The following is a 19609-nucleotide window of genomic DNA, read 5'->3' on the forward strand; positions in this document are numbered from 1 at the left end:
AAAAAAATAAACTTACACTAAATATATATACTACTCTAATATAAATGTTAAAATAATATTAAGATGACTATATAAAAACTTTTAATAAATAAAAAATAAATTTATTAAATATTAAAATAATATAATATACATATTTTTAAAAAAAATTAAAAATAATATGAGTGGACCTAAAATGGGCTTGGGTTAAGCTTTTGTAAATATGAAGAGGTTTGAGCAAAATTTTAGATCCATATTTTGGATTATAATGAACTTGAACAAACATAAAATATATTAATATACTGTTTAGACCCGACCCGACCATAAGCACTATTAATTTTAAGGATATCTGTATTAAGATTTAAGACCCAAACCCATACTTTCGAAAGTTTGTACGCAATTGAATTTTCCATTAAAACCAAATTGGCATGAAATGTTTTTGTTTTTTTGGTTAGTCAAGAAATTTTATTAGAAAAGAACAAGGTTATAAAGCTTAAGCAAGTAATAGCCACTGTCATCAAAAGCAAAATACAATCAAACATTTCCATTATAAATATAATCATTTTACCATAATAAAGTAACACCCTTTAGCAAGTTGACATTAGCACATGGAATTGAAGTTACGAACAAGATTCAATTAAAAGGTTGTTGCTGAAGAATAGAGCAAAAGCAAACAAAAACCACACATCCACCTACATTCAACCCAAAAACTCCACTAATCTTTAAAGCCTATACCACTCTAAAAGAAATTGATACATACAGATAATAAATAACCAAAATACCACCCAATTCTCCTAAACCATGGTTATTCTCCCCTGCTTAATCATTAAACCACAATAAATCAATGACAATATCCTCTTTAATTTTGATAAATTCTTAAATGAGATGTTATTAATTTTGGATTTATAATTTGATTTTTAATCAAGTGCAAAAGTAAACTCGAAAAGTAAAAAAAATAAGAAATTAGACTTTCTTACAATTTTTGAACCTAATAACAAATTGATGGACAAGGATTTACTTTGAAGTTTTTATTTTAAAATTTATTTGTAAAAATAGCACTTTTTTTTCATTAGAATAATATTAATTTTCTAATATTTTATCTTTAAGATCATATTTTAATATTTTATCTCTTGGTATTCTTTTACAACTCTTTAATACTAACATTAAATTAAAGAGTTGAAAGTAGGATTAGAGTTATATATATATATTTGCGTAGGGAGGGAGGTCCTGTTCTTGAATTGCAATTTGGATTTTCATTCTGTCCGTCCTTATTTTTGCGCCATAAATTTTCGTTTTTCTTTCTTTCATATTTCTTTTTTATTTTAATCTGAACCTTGTAAAAAACTTCCGTTGAATACATTAAATCCTGTGAGTAGCTAACCTTTGGATTATTAGAGAATTCTGGAATTTAAAATTTTTTATTTTGAAATTTTTTATTTTTTCGGTTTAAAAGATAGACATCATCAACTCACAAAGTTGTATTGCCATTAAGTTAAAAAGAGAGTAGCGTTAATAGGTGTACAGTTGGAAGTTGTTAGGATCGTCCCGATTAAACAACAAACAAGTAAAAAATAGTAGAAGAAATTGAGAAGAAGAACACACAAATTTAACGTGGAAAAACTCCTCAAAAGAGGATAAAAAACCACGGGCAAAGATAATTTTACTATAATGGCAAAAGAATGAATAGTACAAAAGATGGAGATAAAAACTAAACCCCAAAAACCCGAAAAATAAAGAACCCTCAAAATGTAAACACAAAATTCTTTGAATGTGTTATGAGTTTTAATCTAATGGGTGTCTCTTATTTCTAAGATTGTAAAAGAGCCTATTTATAGGCTAAATTAGTAAGTCAAATAAACTATACTAATAAATGCTAAATATATTATACTAATAAATACTAAATCTTCTAGAAAGAAAATATATTTTTATTTAACTTGACTTGCAAGAAATCTCTTAGAATTTGGGTCACACAATTCTAACAGAAGTACTAAATTGATCAGCTAACATATTCGTTATGTCAAATTAAGTAGTTGGTTGGATCCTTTAAGAGAAATAACAATTGGATCTAAACGGCTCCCGCAGTTGAGGTTATTGGTTCGAGTTGAGCTCTTCTAGTTGGCAAGGATATAGAAGAGCTAAATCATGGACACGTGTTTCTCGTAATTAATTTACACATTGAAGGGTTGGTGGTTTGAGGCGTCATCGATCACTATAATTGATTTATCAGTTAAAGAAGAAGACTTGTTTTCAAAAATTGGTTCGAAACCAGAGCAAAATGAAGCTTGAAACTTAATTTTTTTTCATATCATTTTATTTAATTAAATTTCATTTCTACCTATTTTTACTATTATTTTAATTTCAATTATCTTTATTATTTTTATATTAACATATATTTAAATTCTCTCTTTTTATTTTTACATAAACTGTGATATGTATGTAAGTATGAACAACCATGACGCCCCTCACCAAAGATTGTCATTACAAGGCCCAAAATAAAGGAATTAAAATCAAACAACACTTGTTTAATTAACACAAGAATCATGTCAGCCTTATAATCATTTAAGATTCTGTATATCACCTCTCCCGCCCATTTCATAATCATCTTAACTTTAAGAAGAGAAATAAAGATTTCACATGAAAGTGGAAAAAGCTTGAAAAGGTTTAAAATATCATCAAAAAGGTTTTGATTTGTAATTGAGTTTAATTATTTTTAATAAAAGTTAAATTGTGTTAGACAGGAAATTGTATATAATAAAATTTTTATGGGTTTAGAAACTCATTACGTGTCTTTATTTCATTGATGCTTAAAATTTAAGGTTTTAAATTATTTTAATATAATTTATTTCCTAAATATTAGAGTTGTTCATGGGTCGGGCTAGGTCGGGTCGGGTCCTAACAAAATTCTAAGTCCGATTGATAGGCCTAAGCTTGGCCCGACCTGAAAAATGGGCATAAATTTTTGTCCAAGCCTAGTCCGAATAAAAATGCTAAAACTTGAACCTGACACGCCTATATTACAATTTTATTTTATTCTATTTTATTTTTATATAAAAAATAAAAAAAATACAATACGCTAAAAATATTAAAATAGATGTTTCCCATAAAATAAATTAAAAGGTTAAATATAAAATTAATACCTGAACTTATCCACTTTTCCCAAATTAATACTTAAGGCTTTTTTTGTCAAATAGTTTAGTACCTCTTTTTAACGTCGTTAAATTTGAGACAACTGACATAATAAGATTGTAACATGTATATTTTTAAAATTATTTCCATTTTTTTTCCGGTATTCCTTTCTTCTTCCTTCTTTCTCTTGTCACTTCGCCTTTTTCTTTTTTGGGTTCAATCTAACATTTCTAGGTTTCTTTGAAAAGAAATTTAACAACATTTCTAGGTTATTTTTTTCTTATTATCTTATTTTTCCAGGTATTCCTTTCTTCTTCCTTCTTCCTCTCGTCACTTTGTCTTTTTCTTTTTTGAATTCACATTTCTAAGTTTATTCAACATTTCTAAGTTTGACGCAACTATAAATATGAAGTGACTTAAATCTGATTAAATTATGTAAAAATTCGAACCACAAGAAATTTTAATTATAAATCCGAACCATCCAAACTCAAAAACATAATCACACCAAAATCAATTAAACTTATCAAATTCACAAATCTACTTGTAATCTTTCTAGATTTTATCAGCAATTTCACCCCACTTTGAAAAATGCTGGGTTGAAGCAATCATCTTCGAAGAAAACTCCAAGGCCCTATGCCAGTACCTCTCCTGCAAGACAATGTTAATGAGAAAGTGTTAGAATCATATAGAACTTTCCCAAAAAAAAAAAAACCAAGTGAAATTTTCTGTTTGATTGATTAGAAAACACCATGGAAAATAAATTAAATCATAAATGAACTATATTACCTCAAAAGACCAGGAAACACATGCAAACTCATAAAGATGGTCAAAGCAATCCAGATACCAATATAGCCATTGTTGGAGGATAGTACGAACAAGAAAAAGATGTTCATAACAGCAACCAAAACCTAAGAAATGACAAGAAAATTAAACCAATTAAACCAATCCAATTCACAAAACTACTTGTAATCTTTCCAAATTTTATCAACATTCCACCCCTTTGAAAAACATACCCTGCAAAGGGATCATTTCAAGCTTCCTGGTATCGGAACGTCACTAGCAGATCTAATCTCCGCAAAATAATGCCAGCGCATATAATATGGCAGACCCAGAAACAGAAAGTGGACTTATTTAAAAATCTCAAGTTGTTTAACAGGTTCAGGCAAGCCTGATTTGACCATGGCTTATCTAACAACAACAACTGTCGAAACCATTTTTTTATTTTGAAAAAACTAGGTTGACTTTTAAAACGAAAATGGAGTCGCCACCGATATTTTTTAGGTGTGATCGAATCACCTTGCGATTCAATTGTTTTAATAAAGCGCTTAGATTTTACTAAAACAATAATTTTGGTCTACGAAATTCAAGAAAAACTAGTTCGGGAGTCAGTTACATGCGAGGAAGGATTAGCACCCTCGTTATGCCCAAAACTGGTACCTAATCAGTTAATTAATGTCTTAATGTCGAAAAATTAAAAAATTCAAAGAGAGATTTAAAAATATGATCCTTTTTAAAATCACTTAAAAAAAGGGAAGGGTGTATTTCACATTAATCGAGAAAAAGAATTATATCTTGTGAGTTAGGACACAATACTTTAATCCTAACATGAGAATAAACACCAAAAATTTATTTATTTTTAGAAATTTTGATCATCTCGATTTTTAGAAAAGACCATATTCCGTAAGTTAGAACACGACCCTTTATTAATCTTGAGATTATTTTTAAAATGTATTTTTTAAAAAGTGGTTCGTATATTCAGATTTTCTAAAAAATTGTAACCCCGTAAGTTAGGGAACGACTCCTCGAATTTCCAGAAATACGAAATATTATCTTCGTTTTGAAGACTTTATATTTTTGCAAATTCGAACATAAAAAAATGTGATATTTGATATGCTATATATATAAAAAAGTTACATTACACAATGGATATAATAACATCAATTTACAGTAGTCATATAGTATATACTATTTTAACATTAATCAAACAAATAACAATGGTAATAAGATCAAAGCATGCATATAAAAAGACAACACTAACAAAACAACAAATAAATAAACAAAATAAATACATAAATAATGAAAAAGGAAAATAATTTGTGAAAATATTGAAAGAGGCCAAATTAAAATACGACCAGAATCTAGATACACAATTTGGAATAAAATATGCCAATAAGTAAAACAATGGAAACTATAAAATAATATTACTAATAATATAATGATAACAATAATAAATTTTTTTTTTAAAAATAAAATCAAACAAAGTAAAAACAAGATTAAACATAGAAATCACGATGCAATAATGAAAATAAAAGGGTAAATAAAAAATAAATAAACACAACACAACACAAAACAAAATTAAAATCAAGACAGAGACAAGGAAAAAAACTAAATTTTTTAAAACTTAGTCGGGTCAACACACGGGTAAGGAGGGACCAAAGGCCAAAACGGCGTCGTTTTGGCCTCTGAACTTAAAACTCAAAATGGCGCCGTTTTGATATGGGTATTTAAGCCCAAAATTTTTTTTAAAACTTCATTTCATCCCTTTGCTTTTTTAAAACCTACAAAAAACCTCTCAACTCTCTCTCAACTCCCCAGAATCCGGCCAGCTTGGGTCGCCGGACCACCGCGGTGGCCGCCGGTCGCCGGCGACGGCGCCGCCGTTCGCAGTGGCCGAAAAATTAAAACAAATATTTTTTTAGTTTTTTCAACTCCCAGACCCAAAAAACACCTATTTTTATCGGAATCGGCACCTCCCTCGTAAAAAAAGTACGATTTTTTATCCTTTTTATTTTCGGTCTTTTTTAAAAAAAGAAAAGAAAGTAAATAAATAAAAAAACAGAAGGTAAGACATCTAACTTTGAAAGTGGCTTGTATTTGAACTGACTTCTTTCCGTTTTCTTTTGATTCATTCGTGAGTAAAAATACATAAAATCGGGACTCTTTTTATACCCCGAGAATAACACATATTTCTCTACTTTTCCTATTTTTTACACTGTTTTTTTTTTTGCTTTTGGGCTCTCCTAGTCCGTTTTGAAGGTACAAACGTGGCGGCACACGCAGAGAAGGCGGCGCGCGCGGGAGCTGCCGTTGGGGCGTGCGGCGGCTGAGCTTAGGCTAGGGTTTTCTATTTTTCCTTTTGTTTTGGGCTAAGATTTCTGTTTTTTAGTTTTAGGCTGATATGGGTTTGGGTAAAATTGGATATTAGGCCTTAGTTATTTGGGTTAATTTTTGGACTGGTGTAATGAGTATTTGGGTTGAGTTAGTGGGTTTTAGGTTGGTCTTGGGCTTAATATAATCTGGGCCCGGATTTTAATGGATTTGTAATACTGGACTATTATTGGACTTTTATACTTTTATTTGGTTTTTTAATTTGATTAATTATGGGCCGGGCAAAATGGGTTATCACAATTGCGCCTCTTTGCTAATTGTCGTGTAACGGGATGAAGCAAAGACTTTAAAAGGCCAATTTTGCCCGGTCGTGCTGGACTTTTGTGCGCTTCTTCTTCACGTAGCCTCATTCCAACCTACTGCATCTTCAGAGGTGTAAAAATTGGTGCTTCGGTCCACTCCACTGCAACGTCAGGGAGATAGGATTTGTAACTTCAATATGCTCCACTGCAACTTCAGGGAGATAAGATTGGTTTATTCGGTCTGCTCTACTGCAACTTCAGGGAAATAAGACCTGATGCGATCTACTCTACTGCAACTTTAGAGAGATAAGATCCATCATTTTAATCCGCTCCACTGCAACTTCAGAGAGATAGGATTATTGACTTTAATTTGCTCCACTACAACTTCAGGGAGATAAGATTCGCCATCTTCAGTCTGCCCCACTGTAAATTCAGGGGGATAAGACCTGCTATCTTCAATCCACTCTACTGCAACTTCAGGGAGATAGGATTTGAGGTTTCACTAATCTGTTCTCTGGGGAACATGACCTGTATAATTCATTTTATGAACCTAATTATGCCTAGTGATTAGGATGTCATGATCAGAATGAATCAAATGCTCCTAACTAGACGTGTATGAATGACATTTGAATAAATGCAGAATGTCATTTTTTCGAGAATGATCGCTCTTTATCACTTAGGTTATCATTACTCAAAGTTTATTAAGGTTTTATCACTGACGTGCTATAATGTCTTCTTGCTCGGCTGGCCTCTCCAAAGAAACACTTAGTCAGATTGCCCCAATTGTAAACCTCAAAATTCAATCCACTAGGACACACAATTTGTACCATCCTTCTCCCACTATAACCCAATGGTAGAAAAATATGGCTTTTTCTCAATCCTTTCCTATCGCAATTCAAGGATATAGAATGTGAAGCTCTTTGGTCCTTTACACCATTCCCAGTGAGTCATACCAAATGCTCATGCACAAATGAAGAATTCTCTTCTCTAAGAATAACTTCTTCTTATTATTCGGTGATCATTGCTTGCTTGTTCATTTAAGCTTTGTCACCAATACGACATCTTGTCATTTTATTCAATCAATGTTTTTGACAACAAAATCCAAAGAGATAGTCTTAATTTAGACTTTTCCCTCTCAAATATTCCCAACTTGGTGCGTTCTAAACAATAGTCCTACTTCAAGTTCTTGTATTATTTAGAAACTTTTAGAGTAATATGCAGAACTTCCTTTATGACAGTGTTGTTAGTCCATTAGTCATTATTTCAATGCAACATGCTTGTCAAAGGGTCATAACACTGGATAAGAAGAAAATTGATTTGGAGCATAGCTCGGAATGAATAAATTATCAAGGATAATTTATAAAAAATAAAAGGGAATTGATTGAGCACACGCATCTTGAAAAGAATAAAGTATTCCAAGAATGGCAAATCCAATACAAGTAATATGAAGACTAGGTGCCCTAGATATCATAGCTTGGGCTTCTCCGTACAAACTTCTAAGAATCGTTTTGAGTTTGTCATGTGTTTAGGAGATCTACAGTACTTTGTCGATGCTCCAGACATCACATGCCCCCTTTTTCTGTTAATTCAGGTATAACAAGATCACTGCATGCCCCATTTTGATCAATATTTGAGTCGCCCCTTTCGGGTTTTCAACTCAAATCCCCTTTGGTCTCAAGGCACCCTTTGTGGGTTTTCACCTTGGCTTCTCCTTTTTTTCTCTTTTTTTTTTAAAGACTCAAAGTGCCATTTGTGGGTTTTCACCATGGTCCCTTCTCTTTCTTCAAGTGAAGTACTTCTTGACTGAATCTGAATTTATAAAATTAGGCAAGTTTTTACCATCCATTTCGCTCAAAATCAATGCTCCTTCAAAAAAGGATTTTTTTACAACATAAGGTCCTTCCCAATTTGGCATAAATTTCCCTCTAAAATCCTTTTGTAGAGGAAGGATCTTTTTCAACACCAGGTCCCCTTCGTGGAATTCTCTGGGACGAATCTTTTTGTTGTAGGCTCGCATCATTCGTTTCTAGTACATCTAATCGTGGTGAATAGCTTTTAGCCTTTTTCCTTCTATTAGGTTCAACTGATAATATCGATATTGTATCCATTTTGCTTCATCCAGCTTTAGCTCAACCAATACCCGGAGAGAAGGAATTTCAACTTCAATGGGTAAAACTGCCTCCATACCATAAACTAAGGAGAAAGGCATTGCCCCGATGGAAGTCCTGATTGATGTTCGATAAGCAAGAAGGGCAAATGGTAATTTCTCATGCCAGTCCTTGTAAGTCTTAGTCATTTTCCCCATAATTTTCTTGATATTTTTGTTGGCCGCCTCTACTGCACCATTCATTTTTGGGTGATACGGTGACGAATTATGGTGTCTGATCTTGAATTGACTACAGACCTCTACTATCGAGCTGTTGTTCAAATTCAACACATTGTCAGATATGATTCTTTTAGGCATTTCATATCGACATATAATCTCCTTTTTCAAGAACTTGCTGACTGCTAACTTTGTGACATTAGCATACGAAGTAACTTTTACCCATTTAGTGAAGTAATCAATAACCACAAAGATGAAATGATGCCCATTAGAAGCCTTTGGCGATATTGGCCCGATGAAATCTGTACCCCACATGGAGAAAGGCCATGGAAAAGTCATAACATGAGGTAAATATGGTGCGTGCATTTTGTCTCCATAAATTTGACATTTATGACACTTCTTGGCATAATTGATGCAATCTCCCTCTATGGTGGACCAGTAGTATCCAAATATCATAATTTGTCTAGCCATTGTGAAACCACTAGCATGCGTTCCGAAAATACCCTCATGGACCTCCTCCAAGATCTTCTTAGCCTCTACAGCATTCACACATCTTAATAGTACCTGATCCTTTCTTCTTTTATATAAGATCTCCCTATTTAAGACAATCAATGGCTAGTCTTCTCAGAGTCCTCTTATCATTCTCAGCTGCCTGGTCAGGATACTCATGATTCTTCACATATTGTAATATATCTTGATACCAAGGGCTGTCATCCTTTTCTTCTTCTTCGATATTGTAACAATGAGCTGAGGTTTCATAGATGCTCATCTAGATAGGCTTTATGTTCTCCTATTTATTCACTTTGATCATGGAGGCTAGAGTAGCTAATGCGTCAGCCATCTGGTTTTTATCTCGTAGGAGATAGCAGAAAGTAATGTCATCAAACTTTTCAATCAATTCGAGAATCAGCTTTCGATAACAGACAATTTGGGATCTCTTGTCTCCCATTCACCTTTGAGTTGATATATCACCAATGCTGAATCCTCATATAACTCTAATACATTAATTTCACGTTCTATAGCTTCACGAATGCCCATGATGCATGCTTCATATTCTGCTATGTTGTTTGTGCAATCAAAATCCAATTTGCAAGTAAAAGGATAATGATCTCCGCTTAGGGATACTAGGACTGCCCCAATTCCATTGCCTACAGCATTTGAAGCTCCATCAAAGTTTAGCTTTCATATGCAATCCACTTGGGGGTTTTCCTTTGTGTTGCCACATACATCAGGTCCTCATTTGGAAAATTGAAATTCAAAGGCTCGTATAGACTATGTCAAATTTAAAAAGTAATATTTTCCATCTGACCATCCTCCCATTCAAAGCAATCACCTCTATCATATAATTTAAATGATCTAACTTTGAAATTAACAAAGTCGTATGGTACAACATGTACTGCCTCAGTCTCTGAGTTGTCCAAATCAAAGCACAACATAATTTCTCAATAGGCGAGTATCTCATTTCACTGTTAGTGAATTTCTTACTGAGATAGTATATCGCTCTTTCTTTCTTTCCTGTCTCATCATTTTGGCCTAACACACATCCCATGGAATTGTCAAACACCGTTAAATACAATATTAATGGCCTATCCGGACTTGGTGGTGACAGTACTGGAGTATTGGACAAGTACTGTTTTATCTTGTCAAAAGCTTCCTGGCATTCCTTATCCTACTCTCTTGGATTATGTTTCTTCAAAAGACAGAATATGCGGTCACATTTCTCGGTTAGCTGTAAAATGAACCGAGCAATGTAATTCAATCTTCCTAAGAAACCTTAAACTTCCTTCTGAGTACGTGATGGAGGTAAATCTCGTATCGCCTTGACTTTGTCTAGCTCGATCTCGATTCCTTTTTCTCTGACCATAAAACTCAGTATCTTTCCTGACCTAGCATCAAAAGTGCACTTTGCGGGATTGAGCTTGAGCTTGAGCTTGAGTTGAAACTTCCTCAATCTTAAGAACAATTTTCTCAAGACTTGAACAAGTTCCTCTTCTGTTGTGATTTTGCAATCATATCGTCGACGTAAACGTCAATTTCCTTGTGCATCATGTCGTGAAACGAGGCTACCATGACTCTTTGATACGTTGCTCCTATATTCTTTAAACCAAATGGCATCACTTTATAGCAAAACGTTCCCCACAAGGTGATGAATATGGTCTTTCTCATATCTTTAAGATGCATCTTTATCTAATTGTATCCGGAGAAGCCGTCCATAAAGGAAAACAGAGAGTAGCCAGCTGTATTATCTAGCAAAGTGTCAATATGAGGTAATGAGAAATTGTCTTTTGGGCTGGCCCTGTTCAGGTCCCTATAATCCACACACATTCGTACTTTCCCATCCTTTTTAGGAACTGGGACGATATTGGCTACCCATTCGGAATACTTGACCGCCTGTAAGAACCCGGCATCAAACTGCTTTTTGACCTCCTCCTTTATTTTTAGCGCAATATCAAGCCTCATCCTCCAGAGTTTCTACTGAACTGGCTTGCAATCCTCTATTATAGGAAGGTAATGCGCTACAATTTCAGCGCTTAACCCGGGCATATCCCGGTATAACCATGCGCAGACATCTTTGAATTCCTGGAGTAACTCAATGAGGTCTCACCTCGTCTTTGTAGCAATGTCAGTTCCAATTCTCACCTCTTTTCCTTTTTCCAAGCTCACAATTTCTACTGATTTCCTGTGAGGTAAGATTTGTTTCTCTTTCTATTTTACCATCCTCAGCAAGTCTGGAGACAAACCGAGCCTACATCATCCTCAAATTCATGTAATCCCTCTAAACATATGTCTCGTTCAAAAGGAAATTCTGAGTTTGCAGCAGCGTCACTCATGTCATTGATATCCAGGGACCTATCGTTGGTACAAAAGAATATACAAAGAATGGATGAATTTATGAATAATTATTTGTACAGTATAATTATGAATGAATGAAAGAATGATTTGGAAGAAAATCCAAAAGAATGAAAGAATCAAAATAATTAATTGTATGAAAAAATAATTGCTCAAAATGATTGTAAAAAAAATGTACTTCATTAAAATAATGATGTTTGGACATGAGCCTTTTCACAAAAGGGTTCCTATCACTTTTAGGCTAAAAGTAATAAGAGTTTTCTGAACATTACTCTGAGTAAGCTCTAAATACTACAGGGATCTCTTCTGCAGTCCAATTGCTTAGCACGCTCTTAAGTTCATAAGGGCAGATATCTAACACGATCCCTCCTTTAGTTGTTTCGTCATGAATGTCATTGATATGAACGCTTCCCAGCATTTCTTGAATACTTTCTCTCATTATCGTCTTTCACTCGGGATGAATAATCCCTCCTAACAAAAAAATTTTAGATATGCGAGGGAATATCATTGGTTCCTACTTAATTTCCTCCCCACTCATGCGTGCCCTTCTGCTCTCTTGCCTCTTTTTTAACTCTTTCCTTTTTTGTCTTGTACTTGGCTTATACCCTAAGCCAAAACGATCATGCTTTTCCTTCAGCATTGGAGCCTCAACTCTTCTTTGAAGATGTCTCCCCTGGTAAGGCTCCTCTTTCCACCATCAACTGTAGACCTATTCTTGTAGTTTTGGATATTCTTGGCACCGGAATCCTGCTCCCCTCAATAATAAATGTTGCATTCACAAACTCCAAAGACTGGAAAGAATATTCGTCTGCCTCATCATTTGTCTCTAAGTACGACGCATCACTAGTTACGGCTGCAATAATATCCTCTTCGACATTTATTGTCATCAATCGACCCTCTGATATCAACTTTAGCTTTTGATGTAATGACGAAGGTACAGCCCCTGCCAAATGTATGCATGGTCTTCTTAACAAACAATTGTAGGAAGGCTTGATGTCCATCACAAGGAAGTCTACCTTATAGATAGTTGGACCAATCAATAAGGGTATTTTAATTCTCCCCATAACCCTCCTTTCAGTGCCATCAAATGCTCTCACTATATTCTGGCACGACTTCATATGCGAGCTATCCACTGGCAACCTGTTAAGTATGGACAAGGGTAGTACATTTAATGCTGATCCATTGTCAATCAGGACCCCAGGTAAGGTGTACCATTTGCATCGGGTTGTAATGTACAGAGCTTTAGTAGACCCCATACTTCCAGGTGGTATTTCATCATCATTGAAGAAGATGGAGTTATCGGCACTTTCAATGGCCACATATGTTTCATTCAACACTTTCATTAATGTGCTTCGATGTACTTCTAAACTCAAGAGCAAAGCTAGTATAGATATGCGAGCTGGTTGTTTATGCAACTGTTCTACAACATTGTACTCACTGTGGTTTAAGAATTTGAGGAATTCTTTGGCTTCTTCCTTTCCTACTGGCTCGTTGATAGGCTCGACTGCTTTCTCTTTCCTTTGTTCTATCATTTCCTGTACTTTTATAGGTTCTACTTGGGGACTTATCACATCGTAACGTCTCTCACTACGTGTACGAGAACCTATACCCTGATCTTCTTTTGAAGCACCGACTGAAGTCTCCCTTACCGAGATGGTTACATTGCACTCATAGTTCCATGAGACCTTTTTGCTAACCTTGTAAAAGAAGACTGCGGGTTTCCGAATTGTGATTTTTGGTGCTACTAGTACCCCAGTGTTATTATTTTTTGGTCTTGAAATGATAACCACAGGATGATCTACCTTCGAAACCTTCATCATAGACTCGGATGCACATATATTTCCTTCCTCCTTGAATTATTTATAGAATTCCACTTCCTTATCATCCATCTTGCCTTGAACTAGGACTTTAAACTCTTTGCACTCTTGGATTTCGTACCCTTCCTCATAGTGGAACTCATAGTAATTCCTTGTCTCTTCACATCTTTTCCCTAAATCTGAAACAATTAACCCCCTTTTGATCATCTCCTTCCAGACCCTTCTTAGAGGAGTTTTTATTTTTGCAATGTCTACCTTGATTCTTCTCCCCATAGCTTCACTCATCATGTTTATTCCATTAACAGCATGATTGGGTAGCAGATTTTCTGTATTGGATGAATCGTCAAATTTGACAATTCTCATATTAATGAACCTTTCAACCAATTTTTTAAAAGAGGTGCACTTTTATATAGAATACCCCGTAATTCCCGTATGATAATCGCATTGTGCATTTGCATCATACCATTTTGGGTACAGAGGCTGCAAGGGCTTTAAATAAAAAGGGGAAACGACGTGTCCATCGAACAAACTTTGATATAGCTCATTATACGACATTAGAATTGGCATGAACTGGAGCTTCTCATTGTTTTGTCTTGCACCAGATTCCTACCTTGATGAACCTTGCTGATTGACAACCCCCTTTCCTGGTTGATTTACCATGATCGATTCTGAGTAACCTTTGTTGTACGTACTAGTGTTGTTCACCTCGTTTTCTTTTTTCCTCGAGGCTGACCTTTTGTTACTTTCTCCGGCATCTATCTTCCCACATCTTATGGCGTTCTCAATCATCTCACCATTCATGACTATATCTGAAAAACTCTTTGTGGCACTTCTTAGCATGTGTGTGATGAATGGGACTTTTAACGTGTTGATAAAGAGCATCAGAGTTTCCTTTTCTAGGAGCGGCAGCTGAACTTGGATGGCAACCTCCCTCCATCTCTATGCATATTACCTAAAACTCTCACTAGGCTTCTTTTCCATGTTTTGTAAAGTAATTTTATCAAGAGTCATATCCGTGACATGACTATACTACTTCATGAATGCTTGTGCTAGGTCCCTCCATGAACTAATCCTGATACAGCTCAATTGGTTGTGCCACTTGGATGCTGCCCCCACCAGGCTATCCTGGAAGCAGTGTATTAGTAGTTGGTCATTGTTAACGTATCTCGCCATTCGTCTGCAAAATATGGTGATGTGAGCTTCAGGGCAATTGGTCCCGTTGTACTTTTCAAATTCTGGCATTTTGAACTTGTAAGGAAGAACTAAATCTGGAACCAAGCTCAGATATTTAGCATCAATTCCCTGATGACTATCAACACTTTCCATAACTTTGAATTTTTCCTCCAGCCATCCACACTTGTCCTCTAGCTGTTTTGGCAATTCCACCTTTGCTTTTTCCTTTTCTACCACTTCATCAAAATCGGGGATAACTGGATTAGTTAGGTTATTTCCTGGATTTGAACCTAATCCAGCCTGAAAGTTTATTGGCATCGAAGCATTAGCCTAAAATTGCTGAGGCTTAATTGTGACGGATGGTCTCCGTGGGTACATCTCAGCTTGGGCCTGTATATTTGGTGGAGTAAAACCTGGAGGATAGAGTGGCTCCTCATTATCCTCACCAGGGTTGGTCATGAGGCCTTTTCCTTTATCTATTCCCCCAGTCAATAATTGGGTCAACTGGGTCATCATGTTTCTTTGAGATTCTAGCATTTTGCACGTCATGTCTTGTTGGATCTAAGCTAGTTGCTCTTGCATTTGCGCTTGTAACTGGTATTGCATCTCCCTTTGAAGTTGTTTGAGTTTTTCTACTCTTTGGTCCATAACTTTTGTCTTAGCTCGAGTACCGTAACGATGTTTGGTTGGTAGGTTTTTTACCGGTTGCCAGATAAACTGATATGATTTTAACCAATTAGGACCTTTTGGTGGACTTTAATGCATATAATGTAATGCAATGCAAATGCATGAAGTGAATAAAAAAAGGCGTCAATTTTAACTCAATTCCATTTTGAAAACTTTACCAGAAAACAAAATTTCTTTACATAAAAAAAATTACATATATGACTTAGCCCTAACACTCAAAGCTTTAATTTTCCTAAGCAGCGAAGCTAACTCCTGCCCCCGGTCTGATTTCAGCTCGTACTTTACACTCAGTATATCAGCTTGTACTGCCAAAGTTTGTAAGTAATTGGCTACCTCTCGAATCTGAGCCACAGCCTCTCCCATAATGTGATCTCTGTTTCGGACTTGGTTCTGACAACAAATGGGCTGTTCTTTTTTACGCTCTTCACTGGCTTCAAAGAATTCAATCTGCATTTCACAGTTTTGTAATGCCACTTCTAATTCTTTTACTCTTCTTTTCGTTTGCTCAATCTTGTTTAAGCTCACTCTTAGCTCCATCACAGAATTACGATTTCGATACTGATGAAGAGTTTTCTCAGATTCAGCCACTCTAGCTTTTAACTCACCCTTTTCATTTCGGCTCTCTAGCAAACTCTTCTCTAGGGTCTCATTTTGCATCTGGGCCTCATGGAATTTCCTCTCCCATCTATCAGCCTTGATCATTTCCTCTTGAATTTCTTGACACCACTGTTCTGAAGTTTTCCCCAACCCGGCCGCTTTTATCGAACAACGCAACCTCTTATAGTTTGTTTTCAAACTATCCAAATCTCCCTCGGCTTTATTCTTCCCTTTTCTTAATTTCTCAGTTTTTAGCTTCTGAACATCCATGTCTAGTCTCAAATTCATCTTCTCTTCTTCCATTTGTTTTATCTTCTTTTCAAACTCTAAATTCTTTCTTTTAAAATCCTGTCTTATAATTTCTAACTTGGAGGGGACAACTCGCAAATGTTTTCGTATCGGTTGACTGTCTCCATGACTTAGCCCAAAGATGTTATCATTAATCTTCCTACCCCACCACTCGATATATTCAGGGGTCGTTACCGGACCTACTGCCAATCTCTTCATCCATAGAGTCTGATTCTAGGCTTTAGACATCTCTCGAATCTTTTTCTTGTAACCATCGCCTTTATATGAAAATTCGCACTGAGCTAACCATTGGGTTGCGGGTACGAACTGCATTGACCTATACTGTCTTAGCACTAGCAACGGTGCATAGCCAACAGCTCCCCAAATCCCAAGTAGAGGAACCCAATCAAAATTACCACATATATATAAGATCTTACCTGGAAGCATCCAAGGAGCTCTCCACTCGATATCCTCTTCTTGAAGATTCTGAAGAATTGCCATCCATTTTTCGTTCGAGATATCATCTCGCCTCGGTATAGCCACTATCTTCTTCAGAGGTGAATAATTTTCGGAGAAGACCCGATAAGAAACCTTATCAACTTTCTAAAAGTGACTATGAAACCATGCTAAAATGAGCTGCACACATCCGATGAATATGCCCTCACTTGCTCTCTGGCATTCATTCAGCGATCTGAAGTTTCTGCCAAAATTGTCGGGACTGGTGTAACCATCTTATCAAGTCGGTCAAAGAGATCGGTGACTGCTTCATCAACGTGTCCCAAGGCTTTGGAAAATACAATTAAGCCGTAGACGCTCAAGGCAAAGACATCAACTTTCTTCTTCGTTTCTGGGTGTGCTAGAATTAGATCCCTCAAATTCTTCTAAGGAATGCATTTGCTATCCCCTTTCTGCTTGATCCGTGCTACAACCCATTCTTCGCTCATCCCGATAATATTTATCAATTTCTTCAAAAAGGTTGGGACATTAACAGCTCTCGAGTAAGCTCTATCTACTTGAATCTTCGAGCAACAAAGTAAAGCCATGTATTCCTTCACTGTAGGTATCAAATCACCTCCCCTAAAAGTGAAACAACTGTAAGCAGGATTCCAAAACTGGGCAAGGGTATGAAACAAGTGTTTATCCACCTTTATGTCAAGCAGATAAGGCAGATCTCCATAGCTAGAGTAAAAAAGCTGCTTGACCTCATCATTCCACTGATCCCAGATTTCCTTCAATTCTTGCAGACTATTTTAGGGTACACTAATACGAGTGAAGTCTCACAACTCTGATACATATCCTTCGGCCAAGCTATCACCTTTTTCCCACTGTGTTGCCTCAGACCAGGTTTAGACAACCGCATTATCCTTCACCTTATCAAGAAATCTATTTTCCATGATAAGCTATCTATCTAGTAACCGGATATGAACCAACGCCTTTTAGGATGAAATTCTATGCAGTCAAAATGTCATGCAATCAAAGCAAAACCCACAAAAGTTAGTATCATGTATAAAAACAAAATTCAACACAGACAGGAAATAATAAAAGCACCTATTCAGGAATCTACTAGGGTTTGGTATAGTTCTACCTAGGGCAAGTTCCTAAAGCTCACTACATGAGGTTTAGTTTCTAGAGTAAAGGAACCCAAATCAGCAGATTCCTCGATCCTCACCCATTATAGGCTCATATGGACCAAGTTCAGTTTAGGGGAATACATTTCCCTATGGCTGCACGGAGATGAAAATCTCACGAAGACATAGGTACGGATGTATCCCGAAAGCGGTCCACTATCCTGCACGGAGGTGAAAACCTCATAAAGGACTAGCTTCTCGCTCCCACTTAGAGGGGTAAAATTGTCTAACTCATGCAATGTGAAATGCAAAAATTTAGACCAACCGAGCAAGCATACCCTGATGAAAACAAATAAATGCAAAGGGGAAATCATGAATTTTAAAGCAAAATTTAACTTTTTGACCATAAGACAAAAAATAATCAATTTATGGCTCGACTCTCCAATCTCTAGCGGAGTCGCCAAGCTGTCGAAACCATTTTTTTATTTTAAAAAAATGGGGTCGACTTTCAAAATGAAAATGGAGTCGTCACCGATATTTTTTAGGTGTGATCGGATCACCTTGCGATTCAATCGTTTTAATAAAACGCTTAGATTTTACTAAAACAATAATTTTGGTCTACAAAATTCAAGAAAAACGGGTTCGGGAGTCAGTTACATGCGAGAAAGAATTAACACAAAACTGGTACCTAATCAGTTAATTAATGTCTTAATGTCGAAAAATTAAAAAATTCAAAGAGAGATTTAAAAATATGATCCTTTTTAAAATCACTTAAAAAAAGGGAAGGGTGTATTTCACATTAATCGAGAAAAAGAATTATATCCTGTGAGTTAGGATGCAATACTTTAATCCCAACACGAGAATAAACACCAAAAATTTATTTATTTTTAGAAATTTTGATCATCTCGATTTTTAGAAAAGACCATATTCCGTAAGTTAGAACATGGCCCTTTATTAATCCCGAGATTATTTTAAAAATGTATTTTTTAAAAAGTGGTTTGTGTATTCAGATTTTCCAGAAAATCGTAACCCCGTAAGTTAGGGAATGACTCCTCAAATTTCCAGAAATACGAAATATTATCTTCGTTTTGAAGACTTTATATTTTTGCAAATTCCAACATAAAAAAAATGTGATATTTGATACGCTATATATATATATAAAAAGTTACATTACACAATGGATATAATAACATCAATTTACAGTAATCATATAGTATATACTATTTTGACATTAATCAAACAAATAACAATGGTAATAAGATCAAAGCATGCATATAAAAAGACAACACCAACAAAACAACAAATAAATAAACAAAATAAATACATAAATAATGAAAAAGGAAAATAATTTGTGAAAATATTGAAAGAGGCCAAAATAAAATACAACCAGAATCTAGATACACAATTTGGAATAAAATATGCCAATAAGTAAAATAATGGAAACTATAAAATAATATTACTAATAATATAATGATAATTGTAATGGCCCAATATTGCCCAGCCCGATATAGATAATAAAAACCAAAAATTATAATAATTAAATGTTTACAGTCCAAATACATGGGCCCAACGTTGCCCAAATCGTTTTTAACCTAAACTACCCAAACATTAATCTAGCCTAAACCTAAACCCGATTCTAAGCCCAGCAAACCAACTCAGCCCAAATGGCCCAACACCAGAATACACAGCAGCAAACCCTAGCAACATTCAACCTCCAGCACCGCAGCCACCAGGGCCTTCCCTAGCAGGTGTGCCACCGCTACGTGCCACGCATCTCCGTACACAGTACCTGCA

Source organism: Gossypium hirsutum, chromosome D12 (assembly GCF_007990345.1).
Source record: "Gossypium hirsutum isolate 1008001.06 chromosome D12, Gossypium_hirsutum_v2.1, whole genome shotgun sequence".
Taxonomy (NCBI): domain Eukaryota; kingdom Viridiplantae; phylum Streptophyta; class Magnoliopsida; order Malvales; family Malvaceae; genus Gossypium; species Gossypium hirsutum.